Source organism: Salmo trutta, chromosome 23 (genome assembly GCF_901001165.1).
Source record: "Salmo trutta chromosome 23, fSalTru1.1, whole genome shotgun sequence".
NCBI lineage: Eukaryota > Metazoa > Chordata > Actinopteri > Salmoniformes > Salmonidae > Salmo > Salmo trutta.
The window spans coordinates 28,927,210-28,946,240 of NC_042979.1; the positions used below are offsets into that span (position 1 = coordinate 28,927,210).

General features: G+C 43.5%; 1 protein-coding gene across 1 annotated transcript in view; it reads left to right on the forward strand.

The window, feature by feature from the left end:
• The window catches only part of jmy (junction mediating and regulatory protein, p53 cofactor), a 61,262-nt gene that overhangs the window by 33,320 nt on the left and 8,911 nt on the right, over window positions 1–19,031 (forward strand). The gene's annotated exons all lie outside the window — the stretch shown is intronic.

Here is a 19,031-nt window from a genome sequence, read left to right on the forward strand (position 1 = left end):
ATCAAAAATAATTTGATTAATTTGAATTTATGGGGCCTCTCAAGTGGCGCAGTGGTCTAAGGCACTGCATCGCAGTGCTAGAGGCATTACTACAAGCCTGGGTTCACTCCCGAGTTGTGCCACAACTGGCTGTGGCCGGGAGTCCCATAGGACTGCGCACAATTGGTCCAACGTTGTCAAGGTTAGGGGAGGGTTTGGCCGGTGGGGCTTTACTTGGCTCATCGTGCTCTAGTGACTCCTTCTGGCGGGCCCGGGTGCCTGCGGGCTGACATCGGTCGCCAGTTGAATTGTGTTTTCTCCGACACATTGGTGTGGCTGGCTTCCGGGTTAAGCTGGCGGATGTTAAGGAGCGAGGTTAGGCGGGTCATGTTTCGGAGGATGCACGACTCCACCTTTTCCTCTCCCAAGCCTGTTGGGGAGTTGCAGCGATGAGACAAGATTGAAAAAGGCAAAAAATAAATACAAGATTTTATGTTTTAGCACGATGTTCCAAATGACTGTATTACAAGAATCAAGGTTTTTATTTTGTTCCTGATTTTATGAGTTTGTCTTTTTGGTCTTGTCTCTTTCACTCCTGTGCTGTGTGCACTGTGCACCTTCACACACAGACACCAAGCCCCTCCCTCTGCCACTCACAACATCAAAGACGAAAGATCATCATCTTCCTCTCTGATAACAAGCAGTTTCAACTCGCAATTTGCATTTGAGGTTTGGGCCAATGTAATCGGTCATATGGACACCGAAACACATTGAGACAGTATTTTATTGTAATAGAGGATAACTTAACGATAACCTTTTTATGTCTCATCTGCCAAAATGTTAAACAGAGAAGACTCTACTAAAACGGAAGTATCAATGAACATGATTGGGGATAATTAATGGTCCGTTTCTGTTGTGAGCGGCACCATGTACCTCTAGCAGCATTTTAGCCACAAACTGTTATACTAGTTGTCTAGTCTGTGTTTTATAAATGTGCAATGAGCATAAAAAGACGCAGTTATATAAGGAATTGGCAACTCATTCTCATTCTGAGAAATAAGCATATTATTATCCTTGATTTCAACATCTAAACAAAGTGAACAGGAGGGTGTATTCATAACAGTTCAAGTGTTCTACCTTGTTAGCAAGCAAATAGATCCAAGTTGTCTAGACTTTACGTATAAAGATTAGCTGGCTACTCACTAGCAGGTGGGCTTGTGCTTGAGAGATTGTTTATGAGACCTGTGTTAATGTTCTATAATGCCTGCTACCAGAAGTTAGTCATTATTAGTGGATGTGCATTGAGCATGGTTCTGGTTACATTTGTAACAAAGAAGGCAGTGATTACATTTACAAATTGGTGCATTCACCTTATGATATCCAGTGGAACAACCACTTTACAATAGTACACCTATATATTTCTTTTTGGGGGGGGTATGGGGGGAGGGGTTAGAAGGATGACTTTATCCTATCCCAGGTATTCCTTAAAGAGGTGGGGTTTCAGGTGTCTCCGGAAGGTGGTGATTGACTCCGCTGTCCTGGTGTCGTGAGGGAGCTTGTTCCACCATTGGGGTGCCAGAGCAGCGAACAGTTTTGACTGGGCTGAGCGGGAACTGTGCTTCCGCAGAGGTGGGGGGCCAGCAGGCCAGAGGTGGATGAACGAAGTGCCCTTGTTTGGGTGTAGGGACTGATCAGAGCCTGAAGGTACGGAGGTGCCGTTCCCCTCACATCTCCGTAGGCAAGCACCATGGTCTTGTAGCAGATGCGAGCTTCAACTGGAAGCCAGTGGAGTGTGCGGAGGAGCGGGGTGGCGTGAGAGAACTTGGGAAGGTTGAACACCAGACGGGCTGCGGCGTTGTGGATGAGTTGTAGGGGTTTAATGGCACAGGCAGGGAGCCCAGCCAACAGCGAGTTGCAGTAATCCAGACGGGAGATGACAAGTGCCTGGATTAGGACCTGCGCCGCTTCCTGTGTAAGGCAGGGTCGTACTCTGCGAATGTTGTAGAGCATGGGTTACCGCCTTGATGTTAGCGGAGAATGACAGGGTGTTGTTCAGGGTCATGCCAAGGCTCTTAGCACTCTGGGAGGAGGACACAATGGAGTTGTCAACCGTGATGGCGAGATCATGGAACGGGCAGTCCTTCCCCGGGAGGAAGAGCAGCTCCGTCTAGCCGAGGTTCAGCTTGAGGTGGTGATCCGTCATTCACACTGATATGTCTGCCAGACATGCAGAGATGCGATTCGCCACCTGGTTATCAGAAGGGGGAAAGGAGAAGATGAATTGTGTGTCATCTGCGTAGCAATGATACGAGAGACCATGTGAGGATATGACAGAGCCAAGTGACTTGGTGTATAGCGAGAATAGGAGAGGGCCTAGAACTGAGCCCTGGGGGACACCAGTGGTGAGAGCATGTGGTGCGGAGACAGATTCTCGCCACGCCACCTGGTAGGAGCGACCTGTCTGATAGGACGCAATCCAAGAGTGAGCCGCGCCGGAGATGCCCAACTCGGAGAGGGTGGAGAGGAGGATCTGATGGTTCACAGTATCAAAGGCAGCAGATAGGACTAGAAGGATGAGAACAGAGGAGAGAGAGTTAGCTTTAGCAGTGCGGAGAGCCTCCGTGACACAGAGAAGAGCAGTCTCAGTTGAATGACCAGTCTTGAAACCTGACTGATTTGGATCAAGAAGGTCATTCTGAGAGAGATAGCAAGAGAGCTGGCCAAGGACGACACGCTCAAGAGTTTTGGAGAGAAAAGAAAGAAGGGATACTGGTCTGTAGTTGTTGACATCGGAGGGATCGAGTGTAGGTGTTTTGAGAAGGGGTGCAACTCTCGCTCTCTTGAAGACGGAAGGGACGTAGCCAGCGGTCAAGGATGAGTTGATGAGCGAGGTGAGGTAAGGGAGAAGGTCTCCGGAAATGGTCTGGAGAAGAGAGGAGGGGATAGGGTCAAGCGGGCAGGTTGTTGGGCGGCCGGCCGTCACAAGTCGCAAGATTTCATCTGGAGAGAGAGGGGAGAAAGAGGTCAAAGTATAGGGTAGGGCAATGTGAGAAGGACCAGCGGTGTCGTTTGACTTACAAACGAGGATCGGATGTCGTCAACCTTCTTTTCAAAATGGTTGACGAAGTCATCCGCAGAGAGGGAGGAGGGGGGGAGGGGAGGAGGATTCAGGAGGGAGGAGAAGGTGGCAAAGAGCTTCCTAGGTTTAGAGGCAGATGTTTGGAATTTAGAGTGGTAGAAAGTGGCTTTAGCAGCAGAAACAGAGGAAGAAAATGTAGAGAGGAGGGAGTGAAAAGATGCCAGGTCCGCAGGGAGGCTAGTTTTCCTCCATTTCCGCTCGGCTGCCCGGAGCCCTGTTCTGTGAGCTCGCAATGAGTCGTCAAGCCACGGAGCAGGAGGGGAGGACCGAGCCGGCCGGGAGGATAGGGGACATAGAGAGTCAAAGGATGCAGAAAGGTAGGAGAGGAGAGTTGAGGAGGCAGAATCAGGAGATTGGTTGGAGAAGGATTGAGCAGAGGGAAGAGATGATAGGATGGAAGAGGAGAGAGTAGCGGGAGAGAGAGAGCGAAGGTTGCGACGGCGCAATACCATCTGAATAGGGGCAGAGTGAGTAGTGTTGGAGGACAGCGAGAGGGAAAAGGATACAAGGTAGTGGTCGGAGACTTGGAGGGGAGTTGCAGTGAAATTAGTAGAAGAACAGATTATTATTGCATGATTATTGCAAAAAAGTAGGTTAAACTATTTAGATAAAATAATACAATTATTAGTGGGTCTTATAGTTGAAGGCTTATATTTAGCCTGGGTATAAATGTACATGCCCTGAATTCATTAGATTTTTCCCCCTGAATGTTTGAAATGCAGTGTATTGACCTTTTAATTGTGCAACAAAGATTATTTAGATACTAAATATATATATATATATATATGTAAATACAGTAACAGTCAAAAGTTAGGATTTTAGATTCAAGGCAAAGGGTGGCTACTTTGAAGAATCTAAAATCTAAAATATATTTTGATTTGTTTAACCTGTTAGGGCTAGGGGGCAGTATTTACACGGCCGGATAAAAAACGTACCCGATTTAATCTGGTTACTACTCCTGCCCAGTAACTAGAATATGCATATAATTATTGGTTTTGGATAGAAAACACCCTAAAGTTTCTAAAACTGTTTGAATGGTGTCTGTGAGTATAACAGAACTCATATGGCAGGCAAAAACCTGAGAAGATTTCATGCAGGAAGTGGCCTGTCTGACAAGGTGTTGTTGTTCTTGCCTCTGTTTATTGAAGACTCAGGATCTTAGCTGTAACGTGACACTTCCTACGGCTCCCATAGGCTCTCAGAGCCCGGGAAAAAGCTGAACGATATCGAGGCAGCCTCTGGTTGAAACACATTATCGCCTTTGCCAAGTGGCCGATCAGAGGACAAAGGGCTTAGGCGCATGCCCGAGTCGACCCCATGCTGTATTTTCTTTCGTCTGTTTACCTAATTGCAGATTCCTGGTCGGAATATTATCGCTTTTTTACGAGAAAAATTGCATAAAAATTGATTTTAAACAGCGGTTGACATGCTTCGAAGTACGGTAATGAAATATTTAGAAATCTTTTGTCACGAAATGCGCCCTCCGCGTGCCCTTATTTACCATTCGGATAGTGTCTTGAACGCACGAACAAAACGCCGCTGTTGGAACATAACTATGGATTATTTGGGACCAAACCAACATTTGTTATTGAAGTAGAAGTCCTGGGAGTGCATTCTGACGAAGAACAGGAAAGGTAATCACTTTCCTCCAACTTTTCTAATAGTAAATCGGAGTTTGGTGAAGGCTAAACTTGCTGGGTGTCTAAATAGCTAGCCCTGTGATGCCGGGCTATCTACTTAGAATATTGCATATCGGACATATCGAGTGCATAGAGGAGTTCTGTATCTATAATTCTTAAAATAATTGTTATGCTTTTTGTGAACGTTTATCGTGAGTAATTTAGTAAATTGTTAGTAAATTCGCCGGAAGTTTGCGGGGGGTATGCTAGTTCTGAACGTCACATGCTAATGTAAAAAGCTGGTTTTTGATATAAATATGAACTTGATTGAACAAAACATGCATGTATTGTATAACATAATGTCCTAGGTGTGTCATCTGATGAAGATCATCAAAGGTTAGTGCTGCATTTAGCTGTCTTCTGGGTTTTTGTGACATTATATGCTAGCTTGAAAAATGGGTGTCTGATTATTTCTGGCTGGGTACTCTGCTGACATAATCTAATGTTTTGCTTTCGTTGTAAAGCCTTTTTGAAATCGGACAGTGTGGTTAGATTAACGAGAGTCTTGTCTTTAAAATGCTGTAAAATAGTCCTATGTTTGAGAAATTGAAGTAATAGCATTTCTAAGGTATTTGAATATCGCGCCACAGGATTCAACTGGCTGTTACGTAGGTGGGACGATTTGGTGCCACCTGCCCTAGAGAGGTTAACACTTGTTTGGTTACTACGTGATTCTATATGTGTTCTTTCATAGTTTTGATGTCTTCACTATTATTCTACAATGTAGAAATGAGTACAAATAAAGAAAAGTAGGTGTGTCCAAACTTTTGACTGGTACTGTAGTACAGTGCAAATTACAATACAAGATATATACAATGGCTGTGTCTTTTCACAGTCCCCTTTGCGCAGTAAAGTGTTCTTTTGTCAGTTTTTTTGTACTGTTTTTATTGCTAGTTTGAGTTACCTGGGGTGGCAGAGAGTTCCATGTAGTCATGGCTCGATTTAATACTGTGTGTTTCCTAGCCTCTGTTCTGGGGACTGTGAAGATACCTCTGGTTACATGTCTCATGTTGTACCGATGAGTGTCCGAACTGTGTGCCATCTACTTGAACAGAGAGTTTGGTACCTTCAACACATCCAAGACCAATAGTGACGCAGTCAACTCTGAGCCAGGAGAGACTGAAAGCATGTTACAGACACTTTCCCTCCGTGTACATCTAAGTGCGATACGTGCTGCTTTGTTCTGGACCAACTGGAATTTACCTATTTCCTTCTTTGCCGCACATGACCACACAGTTGGGCAGTAGTCCACGTGCGACACATCTAGGGCCTGTAGGACCTGTCTTGTCGACTGAGATGTCAAGAAGGCAGAGCAACGCCCTATCATGGACAGACCTCTTCCCATTTTAGCAACCATTGAGTCTATATGTTTTGACCATGACAGCTTGCTATCTAGGGTTACACCCAGCAGTTTAGTCTCCTCAACTTGTTCAATAGCCACATTATTCAATACTAGATCTAAATGAAGTTTAGTGTTGAGCGAGTGATTTGGCCAAAAATGATGCTTTTATTTTATATTATATTTAGTACCCGTCTATTGCTAGTTACCCATTCTAAAACTGACTGGAGCACTATGTTAACTGTCTCCGTTATTTATTTTACTTTTGCAGCCGATGTGTATATTGCTGAGTTGTCAGCGTACATAGACATACAGGCTTTATTCAAGGTCATTTGTAAAAACAACACAATAATGGCTCTAGCCGGCTGCGGTACACCACACTCAACTGAATTTGCATGAGAGAAGCTTCCATGAACGAAAACCCTCTGTGTTCTATTAGATAGGTAACTCTCTATCCACAGTAAGGCAGAGGATGCAAATCCAAAACACCTACGTTTTTTCAGCAATAGGTTATGATATATGACATTTTAAAAACTGCACTTTAGTCTAACAAAACAGTTCCCACAATCTTCTTACTATCAATTTATTTCAGCAAATCATCAGTCATTTTGTGTCAGTGCCGAGCACGTTGAGTGCCTTTCCCTATAAGCATGCTAATTGTTTATTTGTTTTCTGTAAAATAACTTTGTATTTGATTAAACACATGTTTTCAAAACGTTTGCAAAACACTTGTAACAGGCTGATTGGTTGGCTGTTTGAACCATTAAAGGGTGGGCCAAAAGCTCTTTGACAGACAGCAGCATACACTCTAATACACATTATTTCCTAAGTCTACTGACATTAGGGTTAGCTTCTGTGGCTAACTGGACTGACGAGATGGTGGGAGTGGGATGAAATTGCTCCTAGTTTTTTGTTGTCCTACTCCACTGTAATGGTTAAGGCTAAGCTGATCCTAGGTATGTGGTTAACACTAACCTCAATATGATGGTGTGTGTGTGTGTGTGATGGGGGGATCAGATCAGCTAGAGAGGCTTCACCCCCTCAGCCCGCCTGCCTCCCTGCCCAGAGCAGCTTAACCAACAGTAGAAGTATTAGTGCTGTGGTCAGTACTCAGGCTCTAAACCAAACCAGGCTGGAATACTGCTCAGCACACACATACACCTCACCTCTCCTCTCTTCTCTTCAGCTGCTTATCATTCTGTTCAGTCTCTTTCTCCCACCCCCCTCTCGCCTTACTCTCTGCCTCTCTCCCCCCCTTTCTGTCTTTCTGTCTCTCTCCTTCCTTTCCTTGCCCTCTCCCCTCTCTCTGTGAGGGTGTTAGTGAGGATTGTGTGTTATTTTAGTCATCTCTTGTGAGGGTTCAGCCTATAGTCATGGAGGTTGGGGTGATTTCCCCCTGTTTGTCTTTGGCCACATCACATTCTTCACCCAGCATGGCTGTCTGTGGCGCTGCACTGGTCACACACATCCGCTCACACACGTACATACATACATACATGGCCATGTGAAAGGGGAGTTCCTTCAGAATACAATGCAGCATTATGAGATCCGGGTAGAATCTGCTTCCCGGTAGGTACAGATCTAGGATCATTTGGGAAGGAAATCCTAACACCAACCATTAGGAGGAGAAACGCTGAACTGACCTTGAATCAGCGTCTAGGGTAGGGTAACCCTGTGAGATATGCAGGAAGGATCTGGGCTCTGGGCTCGTTTGATAATCCTACCAGTGTGGTCAAAGCTGCTCCACTGATCTGCACTCCAGTAGTACACCTGCCAGATGTCCAGAACCTGGAGCAATGATATGTCTCAGTAATCCTGCCTGCCTACCAGGGTTTCCGTTAGCCGGTAGTAGCCGGCCTTTGTCCGGTAAAAAAATGAAACAGCCGATAAATAAAATTGGCAAAAATCTCATTGTGAATCTCAATCAATTCATTGATGAAAATACCAGTTGATGGAAATACATTTGACTGGTTGTGCTTATCGGTCTATTGGTTAATTTGCATAATTTAGTGGAATTAAATTGGCGCGTGTACAGTATATTTGTTATGTATATTTTTTATCACACTCGTACAGCATACAGATACAGAGCCTTTAAGTGGAAAATCTGTCAGACTCCGCTAGAGCTGCTGCTACAGCATCTTGTGGTGCTTTCAAGACATCTGGGAACTCTGAAAAATACGATGTGAAATCATGACGTCAGAGATCTTCAGGTTGGAAAGTCAGAGCTTTAGGAAGAGAGTTCCCGAGTTGGAATTCCAAGTTGGGTGACTGTTCAAATAAATGTTTGTAGTCAGAGCTCGTTTTTTCCCCCAGTTCCCAATTGTCTTGAACGCACTGAAGTCGGAAGTCGGAGATTTCTGAGTTCCCAGTTGTTTTGAAACTGGGAACTCAGTTTTGAAACTGCTGGCATGTGCAGTGCCTTTTTGAAAACTGTGTTTTCCTGCTAATTGTATTATGGAACGCACATTCCCGCATAGCCTACTGCCTTGTGTGCATTGCTACACTTAAAATGTGAAGAAATAATAGTTGATCAACATTTTAAGCTAAACGTTCTGATCTGTTGCTTTTTAACATCTTTTTTATGTATCCTAGGCCTACTACTTGTTTGAATTTGGGATCTATTGTCCCACAACTGTCTGTTTGGAATATGACATGTCTTTCTCAAAGAGCTGACCAATAGACTAGGTAGCCTAAACTTTTCTAAAATAGTGGATTGACATAGGCTAGTGATTTTGCTGATCCTTACTCGTCTTGTTGGCCGAGGAAAAGTAAATGTGGACAGTTATTTTAACATGTTCAAAGTGCACATCAGAATTGGGTAAGAATGACCTCACATCTTTGCATCCTCGACATGCCTGTTCTGTTAAGATAAATTACCATATTACCATAGATTTCTGTCATTCTGAGCGCTGTGGGTGTACGCCCTAATCAGGTTACGCACTCAATGCATATGGGTCAGGTACATTTCTAAAATGTTGTCGGTCAAATGTCCAGCGTCACATTTTCCTACCCGAAACCCTTCTGCCTACTGGGCTCTAATAAAGGAGAAAGTGCTTAGTGGTCTTGCTGGTAGTCCATTGTTAAACCCCCCCTACAATATGCTTATGTTGTGTTATTTTTTAAAACGTTAGATTTATAGGAGGAGCTGCAGTACTGTATATTCTATCCACCATAAAACCCAGAACTGTTGGTTCATCTTATTTCATGTCTATGGTTTCCACACACTAGTCCTTATTTGTGATGACAATTACAAAATATGAGTAAATCCCTAAACTCTGCTACATGAGCTAAGTAGATCCATCTGGGATAGTTAGTCAGGACTATTTGATGCTTTAATGCTGATTCAGCCTTAGTCCAACCACCTGTTGCCCTCAGGGGAAACCAACGAGCCAACGGCTGGAAACAAAGCTGTATGCAAATGAACTCCAATACCAGACGGGCCAGTCAGTTCTTGGTTGGGAGGATGTTGGATGTTGTGTTTTCTTCCAGACTGATGAGTCAGTAGAACGGCCCTGCTGTATATAGCTGGCTGTTTCATTAAAGGAGGAGTCTGTGTATCACTGAGAGGAAGGAAGAGAGAGAGAGAACAGGGGAGGGAGAGGAGAGACAGGTGGGAGAGGACAAAGACGGGAGGATAGGGTATTTGCATGTGTTTTGCATTGTGCTTGATGTTCAAATTGGTAAATGTTGCAAGTAATGTGAGGTGAGAAATGTAATGTGTAGAGATGAGGGTAGGTTAGGTAGTCTCTCAGTCTCAATAGACTACTATCAATGTCCCAAAGGAGAGATATAGCCTACCTGCTAAAGTCACAGCCTCCTCTTACCTTCTCTGGGAGTGTGAAAACACACACACAGTGTCTGTGCTGACGCCATTGTCCTAGTCGAAGGTGTAAATAAAGCCTGTCACCTCTAGAAAGGAAGAGGATATCAAGGCCAAGAGTTATATTTAGCTGTTTGAAGCTTTGCAGATGGGAATTAATACAATCGAGCAGACACATTATCTTATGATAAGGAGTTGGTCTGAACAAAGGCCTAAAATGAATAGCCGCCACCCTCCAAATGAGGGTAGATTATAGCATCGGTGGTTAAGATGTCTATTTCCCCAGCCACATTGGTGGGTGGTCAGGGCTCTACAGTGCAAACATTTCACTCGCATTTGTGAGAAAAATAGTCAAGTATGATTAAAAAAAATATATATATATATTTCACCTTTATTTAACCAGGTAAGCTAGTTGAGAACATGTTCTCATTTACAACTGTGACCTGGCCAAGATAAAGCAAAGCAGTGTGACACAGACAACAACACAGAGTTACACATGGAGTAAACAATAAACAAGCCAATAACACAATAAACAAGTCAATGACACAGTAGGAAAAAAAAGTATATATACAGTGTGTGCAAAAGGCATGAGGAGGTAGGCAATAAATAGGCCATAGGAGCGAATAATTACAATTTAGCAGATTAACACTGGAGTGATAAATAAGCATATGATGATGTGCAAGTAGAAATACTATTGTGCAAAAGAGCAGAAAGGTAAATAAAATAAAAACAGTATGGAGATGAGGTAGGTAGATTGGGTGGGCAATTTACAGATGGACTATGTACAGCTGCAGTGATCGGTTAGCAGCTCAGGTAGCTGATGTTTAAAGTTGGTGAGGGAAATAAAAGTCTCCAACTTCAGTGATTTTTGCAATTCGTTCCAGTCACTGGCAGCAGAGAACTGGAAGGAAAGGCGGCCAAATGAGGTGTTGGCTTTGGGGATGATGAGTGAGATATACCTGCTGGAACGTGTGCTACGGGTGGGTGTTGTTATCGTGACCAGTTAACTGAGATAAGGCAGAGCTTTACCTAGCATAGACTTATAGATGACCTGGAGCCAGTGGGTCTGGCGACGAATATGTAGTGAGGGCCAGCCGACTAGAGCATACAGATCGCAGTGGTGGGTGGTATAAGGTGATTTGGTAACAAAACGGATGGCACAGTCTCTCAGTCCCAGCTTTGATGCACCTGTACTGACCTTGCCTCCTGGATGATAGCAGGGTGTAAAGGCAGTGGCTTGGATGGTTGTTGTCCTTTATGATCTTTTTGGACTTCTTGTGACATCGGGTCCTGTAGGTTTCCTGGGGGGCAGGTAGTTTTCCCCAAGTGATGCGTTGGGCAGACTGCACCACCCTCTGGAGAGCCCTGAGGTTGCGGGCGGTGTAGTTGCCGTACCAGGCAGTGATACAGCCCGACAGGATGCTCTCAATTGTGCATCTGTAAAAGTTTGTGAGGGTTTTAGGTGCCAAGCCAAATATAATGAACCCCGGTTATTACTTCTTACCTGTCATACATTTATTGTTTTAGAAACATTACAAAGCATACTCATCCATTTTTTTGTTTTGTTGTGTTGGTGTAATTGTTGCTCCAAAAAATATTTGGGCTGGTAGAAAATCTGAGTGTCTGGTAGATTTTTTATCTACCTGCCACAGTGGCTGGTGGACCAAAAAGTTAATTTTAGGCTCGGGTCTGAACTGATAATGGGTATCGTTAGACAGGCTTTTGTTCAAGCCCAGCAATAACTGCAATTCAAGTAATCAACTATTCGTGGTTTTCAAATCGCCAATTTTGATTACTGTGTTAGAGCTGGGTCTATCAGCACTAGAATTGCCCATCCCTGAACCCTAGCGCCTGTCAATAAGTGGAACAAGTGAATGTGGGATCTGATGAATAGATGAATGAATGGATGAAGTGAATGAGTGTCGAGGACAAAGGAGAGCAGGTATAGGATGAATGGTGCATTGTGGGAAGGCCATATCGCGTGTTGGAGTGATGCAGCATGGGTATTCTGTTACAGCCAGGGTCAGAAGGCATGCATTAATAAGTCATGTAGCTTCTGTAACCTACGGACCGGTGGCTATGTAGCATAGGGAGGAGGAAGAACATTAACATTTTGGATGATAAAACTCTGTGTGTCTGTGCTCTGTGTGTCTGTGCTCTGTGTGTCTGTGCTCTGTGTGTGTGCTAACGTTCCCCACTCCCAAAGTGATAGAAGGCAGTTTTAAGCATCTGTGATAAGGACCATGACACCGTGACACTGGTCTATCTGTTGTTATCTTTGTGGTCTATCTGTACGTATCTCAGCCTGTGGCCCTATGGCCCTGGAAACAGACCTGGCTGCTATTTCTGCCTCATTCACTTTGACACCAGCTGTCTGAAGCTGCAGATTACATAGTGGGCTGTAGAGGATGTGTGGAAAGATGGGCAGAAGAATGGAGAAATATTGTAGTGTAGTTCTATTACTGGAGGCAGTGTCAGTGTGTGTGTATAATTTAGTGGTGTGGGATTAGGTCATGGATAGATAGGGTGTCGTGTCTGAGATGAGACCCACACCACATGGTCCACACCACAGTGACACAGCAACGAGGAAGTGACGGCTGAGAGGGGGAGGGGCTTACTGGACAGAAAACAACATAAAGGCTCTCTGACGTCATATCCACTATTCTATTCGCATCTCATTATTCCATTCTCATACTTCTATTCTAGATTTCTCGATAACTTAATCTATTCATGTCTTTAGCTCTTTCACTTCAAGAAAACCTTATTTAACCAGAACCATGCCTAAACCACCTAGGTATACACACACAGACAACAGTCAACAACAAAATCAGGGAAACGGAGAACAATGGCATAGTAAAAAGTGTGTATTTTACATGGGGTCAATAGCCCTTGGAAAGAAAGTCTGCAGTGAAGTGACTAGCCAGTGTTTACAGTAGGCCTATTTCTTTTAAGATGGACATCCCCATTGTTAGGGTGTTTCCATAGTTCCACAGCAGGATGTGTGGCCCAGATGTTAGTCAAAGTCTAAATGTTATAGTTTTTGTAGAGGGCTAATATTCCCTCTCTATTGGAGAATGGATACCTCAGCACTAAGGTCATGTCTAATTTTGTTGGACTGACTGAGTACTCTCCCTTTATCTTGCCTTTTCTCCCTCTAACACACTCTCTCTATCTACTCTCTCCCCCCTCTAAGTCTTTCTCTCCCTCTGTCACACACACTCAGCATACAGTTTGTTGGCTGATGTAAACCACTCAGGTCACGTGCGGCGTGCTGTTAATTACTGTGTGTGTGCTTGCCTGCGTGCATGCATGCATGTGGCGTGTGTGTGTGTGTGTGAGAGAGAGAGAGCGCGCCCATACAGACACATCTGTTTTACATTGAGATATTAACATATGAGTGAGTGTATGTAGTCTTCCAGTAAGCAAAATTATGTCGAAAAGACGTCTTTCCATTTTCAGTTCATGTATTTTCAGGATGCTGAAATTAAGTTTGTTTTCAGTTCTGAATGAAAGTTAAGAAGACATCATTTACAGAAATTGAAAATATGTAATATGTAAAATATGTAAATTTCAACTGCACATACAGTACCAGTCAAAAGTTTGGACACGCCTACTCATTCAAGGGTTTTTCTTAATTTTTTTTACAATTTTCTACATTGTAGAATAATAGTGTAGACATCAAAACTATGAAATAATATATGGAATCATGTAGTAGCTAAAAAAGTGTTAAACAAATCAAAATATATTTTATATTTGAGATTGTTCGAAGTAGCCACCCTTTGCCTTGATGACATCTTTGCACACTCCTGGCATTCTCTCAACCAGCTTCACCTGGAATGCTTTTCCAACAGTCTTGAAAGAGTTCCTACATATGCTGAGCATTTGTTGGCTGCTTTTCCTTCACTCTACCATCCAACTCATCCCAAACCATCTCAATTAGGTTGAGGTCGGGTGATTGTGGAGGCCAGGTCATCTGATGCAGCACTCCATCACTTTCTTTCTTGGTCAAAAAGCCCTTACACAGCCTGGAGGTGTGTTGGGTCATTGTCCTATTGAAAAACAAATGGTAGTCCCACTAAGCGCAAACCAGAAGGGATGGCGTATCGCTGCAGAATGCTGTGGTAGCCTTGCTGGTTAAGTGTGCCATGAATTCTAAATAAATGACACAGTGTCCCCAGCAAAGCACCATCACACGACCTCCTCCATGCTTCACGGTGGGAACCACACATGCAGAGATCATCCGTTCACCTACTCTGCGTCTGACAAAGACACGACGGTTGGAACCAAAATCAGACCAAAGGACAGATTTCCACTGGTCTAATGTCCATTGCTCTTGTTTCTTGGCTCAAGCAAGTTTCTTCCTATTGGTGTCCTTTAGTAGTGGTTTCTTTGCAGCAATTGGACCATGAAGGCCTGATTCACACAGTCTCCTCTGAACAGTTGATGTTGAGATGTGTCTATTACTTGAACTCTGTTTATTTGGGCTGCACTTTCTGAGTCTGGTAACTGTAATGAACTTATCCCCTGTAGCAGAGGTAATTCTGGGTCAACCATTCCTGTGGCGGTCCTCGTGAGAGCCAGTTTCATCATAGCGCTTAATGGTTTTTGCAACTGCTCTTGAAGAAACGTACAAAGTTGACATTTTCCGGATTGACCTTCATGTTTTAAATTAATGATGGACAGCTTGTTTGAGCTGTTCTTGCCGTAATATGGTCTTTTACCAAATAGGGCTATTATCTGTATACCAACCCTACCTTGTCACAACACAACTGATTGGCTCAAATGCATTAAGAAGTACAGAAATTCCACTATTTAACTTTTAACAAGGCACACCTGTTAATTGAAATGCATTTCAGGTGACTACCTCATCAAAACAAATCAAATCCAATTGTATTTGTCACATTCTCCAAATACAACAGGTGTAGACCTTACTGTGAAATGCTTACTTACAAGCTCTTAACCAACAGTGCAGTTCAAGAAATAGAGTTAAGAAAATATTTACTAAATAAAATAAAAAGTAACACAGTAGAATTACAGTGTCAAGAAAAAGTATGTGAACCCTTTGGAAATACCTGGATTTCTGCATAAATTGGTCATAACATTTGATCTGATCTTCATCTAGGTCACAACAATATACAGTTGAAGTCGGAAGTTTACATGCACTTAGGTTGGAGTATTAAAACTCGTTTTTCAACCACTCCACAAATTTCTTGTTAACAAACTAAAGTTTCGGCAAGTTGGTTAGGACATCTACTTTGTGCATGACACAAATAATTTTTCCAACAATTGTTTACAGACAGATTATTTCACTTATAATTCAATGTATCACAATTCCAGTGGGTCAGAAGTTTACATACACTCAATTAGTATTTGGTAGCATTGCCTTTAAATTGTTTAACTTGGGTCAAATGTTCGGGTAGCCTTCCACAAACTTCCCTTAATAAGTAGGGTGAATTTTGGCCCATTCCTCCTGACAGAGCTAGTGTAACTGAGTCAGGTTTGTCGGCCTCCTTGCTCGCACACACTTTTTCAGTTCTTCCCACAACTTTTCTATGGGATTGAGGTCAGGGCTTTGTGATGGCCACTCCAATACCTTGACGTTGTTGTCCTTAAGCCATTTTGCCACAACTTTGGAAGTATGCTTTAGGTCATTGTCCATTTGGAAGACCCATTTGCGACCAAGCTTTAACTTCCTGACTGTCTTGAGATGTTGCTTCAATATATCCACATAATTGTCCTTCCTCATGATGCCATCTATTTTGTGAAGTGCACCAGTCCCTCCTGCAGCAAAGCACCCCCACAACATGATGCTGCCACCCCGTGTTTTACGTTTGGGATGGTGTTCTTTGGCTTTCAAGCCTCCCCCTTTTTCCTCCAAACATAACAGTGGTCATTATGGCCAACAGTTCTATTTTTGTTTCATCAGCCCAGAGGACATTTCTCCAAAAAGTATGATCTTTTTCCCCATGTGCAGTCTGGCTTTTTTATCGCGGTTTTGGAGCAGTGGCTTCTTCCTTGCGGAGTGGCCTTTCAGGTTATGTCGATGTAGGACTCGTTTTACTGTGGATATATATACATTTGTACCTGTTTCCTCCAGCATCTTCACAAGGTCCTTTGCTGTTGTTCTGGGATTGATTTGCACTTTTCGCACCAAAGTACGTTCATCTCTAGGAGACAGAACGCGTCTCCTTCCTGAGCGGTATGACGGCTGTGTGGTCCCATGGTGTTTATACTTGCGTACTATTGTTTGTACAGATGAATGTAGTACGTTCAGGCATTTGGAAATTGCTCCCAAGGATGAACCAGACTTGTGGAGGTCTACGAAATTCTTTCTGAGGTCTTGGCTGATTTCTTTCTATTTTCCCATGATGTCAAGCAAAGGAGGCACTGAGTTTGAAGGTAGGCATTGAAATACATCCCCAAATACATCCGCCTATCAGAAGTTTCTAAAGCCATGACATAATTTTCTGGAATTTTCCAAGCTGTTTAAAGGCACAGTCAACTTAGTGTATGTAAACATCTGACCCACTGGAATTGTGATACAGTGAATTATAAGTGAAATAATTTGTAAACAATTGTTGGGAAAATTACTTGCGTCATACACAAAGTAGATGTCCTAACCGACTTGCCAAAACTATAGTTTGTTAACAAGAAATTAGTGGAGTGGTTGAAAAACGAGTTTTAATTTCTGTGTGTATGTATACTTCTGACTTCAACTGTACAAACACAGTCTGCTTAAACTAATAACACACAAACAATTATACGTTTTCATGTCTTTATTGAACACACTGTGTAAACATTCACAATGCAGGGTGGGAAAAGTATGTGGACCCTTGGATTTAATAACTGGTTGACCCTCCTTTGGCAGCAATAACCTCAACCAAACGTTTTCTGTAGTTACAGATCAGACCTGCACAACAGTCAGGAGGAATTTTGGACCATTCCTCTTTACAAAACTGTTTCAGTTCAGCAATTTTCTTGGGCTATCCGGTGTGAACTTCTCTCTTGAGGTCATGCCACAGCATCTCAATCAGGTTGAGGTCATGACTGACTGGGCCACTCCAGAAGATGTATTTTCTTCTGTTGAAGCCATTCTGTTGTTTATTTACTTCTGTGTTTTGGGTCGTTGTCCTTTTGCATCACCCAACTTCTGTTGAGCTTCAATTGGCAGACAGATAGCCTAACATTTCCCTGCAAAATGTCTTGATAAACTTGGGAATTAATTTTTCCGTCGATGATAGCAAGCTCTCCGGGCCCTGAGGCAGCAAAGCAGCCCTAAACAATGATGCTCCCTCCACCATACTTTACAGTTGGGATGAGGTTTTGATGTTGGTGTGATGTGCCTTTTTTTCTCCACACATAGGGTTTTATCTTCATTCCAAACAACTCAACTGTAGTTTCATCTGTCCACAGAATATTTTGCCAGTAGCGCTGTGGAACATCCAGGTGCACTTTTGCAAACTTCAGACGTCCAGCAATATTTTTTGGGACAGCAGTGGCTTCTTCCGTGGTGTCCTCCCATGAACACCATTCTTGTTTAGTGTTTTACATATCGCAGACTCGTCAACAGAGATGTTAGCATGTTCCAGAGATTTCTGTAAGTCTTTAGCTGACACTCTAGGATTCTTCTTCACCTCATTGAGCATTCTGCACTGTGCTCTTGCAGTCATCTTTGCAGGACGGCCACTCCTAGGGAGAGTAGCAACAGTGCTGAACTTTCTCCATTTATAGACATTTTGTCTTACCGTGGACTGATGAACATCAAGGCTTTTAGAGATACTTTTGTAACCCTTTCCAGCTTTATGCAAGTCAACAATTCTTATTCTTAGGTCTTCTGAATTCTCTTTTGTTTGAGGCATGGTTCACATCAGGCAATGCTTATTGTGAATAGCAAACTCAAATTTTGTGAGTGTTTTTTATAGGGCAAGGCAGCTCTAACCAACATCTCCAATCTCGTCTCATTGATTGGACTCCAGGTTAGCTGACTCCAATGAGCTTTTGGAGAAGTCATTAGCCTAGGGGTTCACATACTTTTCCCAACCTACACTGTGAATGTTTAAATGATGTATTTAATATAGACAAGAAACATACAATAATTTGTGTGTTATTAGTTTAAACACACTGTTTGTCTATTGTTGTGTCTTAGATGAAGATCAGAGAGTAGCAGCAGTGTAAAAGCAAAAGGGGGGGGGGGGGGGGTCAATGTAAATAGTCCGGGTGGCCATTTGATTAATTGTTCAGCAGTCTTATGGCTTGGGGGTAGATACTGTTAAGGAGCCTTTTGGACCTAGACTTAGCACTCCGGTACCACTTGCCATGCAGTAGCAGAGAGAACAGTCTATGACTTGGGTAAATGGAGTCTTTGACAATATTTTGGGCCTTCCTCTGACACCGCCTGGTATATAGGTCCTGGGTGTCAGGAAGCTTGGCCTCTGATGTATTGGGCCGTATGCACTACCCTATGTAGCGCCTTACCGTCAGATACCAAGCAGTTGCTATACCAGGTGGTGATGCAACCAGTCAGGATGCTCTCGATGGTGCAGCTGTATAACTTTTAGAGGATCTGAGGACCCATGCCAAATCTTTTCAGTCTCCTAAGGGGAAAAAGGTGTTGTCGTGCCCTCTTCACAGCTGTCTTGGTGTGTTTGGACCATGTTAGTTCGTTGGTGATCTGGACACCAAGGAATTTGAAACTCTCATCCTGCTCCACTGCAGCCCCGTCGATGTTAATGGGGGCTGTTCGGCCCGCCTTTTCATGTAGTCCACGATCAGCTCCTTTGTCTTACTCACATTGAGAGAGTGGTTGTTGTCCTGGCACCACACTGCCAGGTCTCTGACCTCCTCCCTATAGGCTGTCTCATCGTTGTCGGTGATCAGGCCTACCACTGTTGTGTCTTCTGCAAACTTAATGATGGTGTTGGAGTCATGCTTGGCCACGCAGTCGTGGGTGAACAGGGAGTACAGGAGGGACTAAGCAAGCACCCCTGAGGGGAACTGGTGTTGAGGATCAGCGTGGCAGATGTGTTGTTGCCTACCTTTACCACCTTGGGGCGGCCCGTCAGGAAGTCCAGAATC